At 41.4% G+C, this 3140-nt stretch overlaps 1 protein-coding gene across 1 annotated transcript in view; it reads right to left on the reverse strand.

The window, feature by feature from the left end:
* The window catches only part of camkvb (CaM kinase-like vesicle-associated b), a 49422-nt gene extending 46639 nt beyond the window's left edge, over window positions 1-2783 (reverse strand). Inside the window, exon 1 of the mRNA XM_058374129.1 lies at window positions 2591-2783. The gene's annotated coding sequence lies outside the window, so the exon portion shown is untranslated. The remainder of the gene's footprint in view (window positions 1-2590) is intronic.
* Between the last annotated feature and the right edge of the window lie 357 nt (window positions 2784-3140).

Consider the following 3140-nt stretch of genomic DNA (forward strand, 5'->3'; position numbering starts at 1 on the left):
TATATATATATATATATATATATATATATATATTGGGCGGTGGTGGCTCAGGTGGTTAAGGCTCTGGATCATTGACCAGAAGATCGGGGGTTAAGCCCCAGCACTGCCAAGTTGGCTCTTAACCCTCTCTGCTCCAGGGGCACTGTATCATGACTGACCCTGTGCTCTGACCCCAACCTCTAAGGATGGGATATGAGAAGAAAGAATTTCACTGTGCTGTAATGTATATGTGACAAATAAAGGCTATATATATATATATATAGTGTCAGTGTCAGTGCAGTGTGTAGTGTACTGTTTGTATATAGTATCATTTATATAAATAAATATCATGTGCTCCTTTTGTCTCTGAAGTATATTATTTTCACTAATACGTAAGACATTAATACATAATGCTTTCCTAATGATCAGTTAGTACAGGCACTAATCCTTGGCACATCAGTGAGTAATGAAGCGTATACATTCACAGCCTCTGAGTCATGCCTGAGCAGACTTTACTGACAGTCCAGGTACAATGCCACTCATTTTAGTTTGAGTGAAACGGTACAGCACACGTGAACGTGATACGGGAATAAGTGATGTGCAGGATGTGATGTGGGAATTACAGCATGCTGGGGGATTAGTGGAAGCTGCCACTCGACATTTTTTTCCCTAAAGATGCAGACACTAGAGATGTTTCCATGAACAACGGTTTTACTTGAAAAATCTTTTTGTTTAATTATAATGATCTATTTGAACAAACAGGTACAATTAATTCAAGCATCAACACACCTTTAAACCTCATACGTTACAAATAAAGGTTCTTGGTCTGGGTGGCTGGTTCTGTGAAGAACCTTTAACATCCAAGGAATGTTTCCAATGTACTAAAGGTTCTGTAGATTATAAAAATGTTCTTTATGGCAAAAATGGGGGTTCTTCTAACCATTTACTGAAAGGTACTTCTGGGAAACTTGGTAAAATGGTTCTTCTATGGGCGTCACTACAAAATTCCTTCTTCTTCCTGTCATCTTTATTCCACTATCTATCTATCTATCTATCTATCTATCTATCTATCTATCTATCTATCTATCTATCTATCTATCTATCATAGCTGGATGGCAAGAACATATATATGTGTGTGTGTGTGTGTGTGTGTATGACGTCACTTCATTGAAAACTTCGCAAGAATATAGTCTTCAGCAGCGACAGTTCTGCTTTAGTTCTGAAGCTTCGGTAAAAATTTCAACCTCACTATTTTTAATAAAATATGAGTTTCAGGTTTTTTGCCCCATGAGCGTGTGGTGATTTCTTTAAAACCCTGTATACTTAAACACAGACCAGTTTTCGGGGCACAACACAAACATCACGCTTTATGAATATGCGGCCGCACTTAATGATCTTGTGTCTTTGAGTGGCTAAGCCGTGGCCACGACTTAATTATCTCGATCACCCGACTTAATGATCTAGATCCCATGCGTTACTGTGTCGTGGCCATGCATTTATTTAGCCTGAGCTCAAATACAGCTCAAACCAACACTAAGATAAATTTTACAACTGTACCATCTCTCACCTACACCGCAGTTGCTCACTGTGCGTGCGCGTGCGTGAATCAGTTCAGACTCGATTCAGTTCCGTTTCAGTGACACTGAGTCAGAGCGCAGATGGTTTTCCAGCACTTTGGCCCAGGAACTGCCTGCAACTCGTCTCCTACAGCTCCCATATGCATGATAAAATGATAACCAGAGAGCATTATAACGCTTTACAACGCTTCATACGCGCGCACACACACACACACACACACATCTCCGTGCATAGGAAATGCATAAAGAAAATAAAACTTCCGGTGATGAAATCATTCAGATTATAAGCGTGGTTTGGTAGTGGTGGTGGTAGTAGTGGTGGTGGTGCGTGCGTGCGTGTGTGTGTTTAAAGGCTTGCTTCCAACAGGTTCATCGATCGAGCACTCAATCAAATCACTGACCGCACGCGCAACATCAAACTGATCGCACGGAGCGCGCGCGCCTCGAGCTCGTTTCAGATATTATGATGCACTACATAACTTAAATAAGGCGAGAGCCAGCGATGATCGTGATAATCGAGGCACAATTGCAGCTGCTGCATCATGACTTCTGTTCTGATCAGTACTGCGCTGCTGTGAGTCCAACCTGTTCGTGCGTCGCGTGCTGCGCTTTGATCTCCCTGATTTTTGTTTTAATTTTGTCATCTGCTCAAGTCTTCTATAACCTCTAATCAATGTACTCCACATGTATGACGTCATATCAAACGAGTTTAAATGCACGTAGTTCACTTTAAGCCGTAATTTCAGCAATGAGGCTTTTTCAGAAATTTGGTTTAAACTTTTTTTTTTTTGAAAGAAAGAAAGAAAGTCGAGTAAAACGCCTTCTACACATCCTGCGCGTGAAAGCGCTCCAAACACCAAACACCGCAATCCCGGTTTTCCATAATTACGCAATATCGTGTCAGACTACTACAAAATGTATGGTAACTATGGTACCATGTGATCGTGCGCTATTTTATCGTTCCAACACGGTTCGCATCTTAACAACTAAAATAACTGCACACACACAGCCGTTTACCCGCATCAAAAACTTACTTTGTTGTGGTGTTGCGCGCTTTGAAAGCTTTCCGGTGACCCCCCCTGAGTTGTCCGTCCGAAAGGCCGGGACGTTCCGGTGATGGGTTTGATGGTTTTGATGGTTAAATCTCGATACAGATGCGCGCACGAGTTGCGCTCTCGGTCGCTCTTCACCCATCCGCTGTGCGCCTCGCGGTGCAGGGAAAAAAGAGGAGGGAACTCAGAGAGAGAGAGAGAGAGAGAGAGAGAGACGCACGCCTCACTCGCTTCATTTAATAAAATTCGGAAATTAGCCAGTGTATGGATTAAAGATCAGGACTTCCCTCATGACCAAACCAAACAAAAAGTTACAGAAGGTCAGATAGTGGACGAGAGAATATATATATATATATATATATATATATATATATATATATATATATATATATATATATATATATAATATGCACTATATCCGTGTTTGCAGGTGATAGATACACATTAAAGGTACAGTAGATAAGACTACCACCCCAGCAGCACTCGCATTTAGAACCTGTACAGTCAGAAAAGATGCTGATGGAGCCACACC

The sequence above is a fragment of the Hemibagrus wyckioides genome, linkage group LG21, assembly GCF_019097595.1.
Source record: "Hemibagrus wyckioides isolate EC202008001 linkage group LG21, SWU_Hwy_1.0, whole genome shotgun sequence".
In the NCBI taxonomy this organism is placed as follows: Eukaryota; Metazoa; Chordata; class Actinopteri; order Siluriformes; family Bagridae; genus Hemibagrus; species Hemibagrus wyckioides.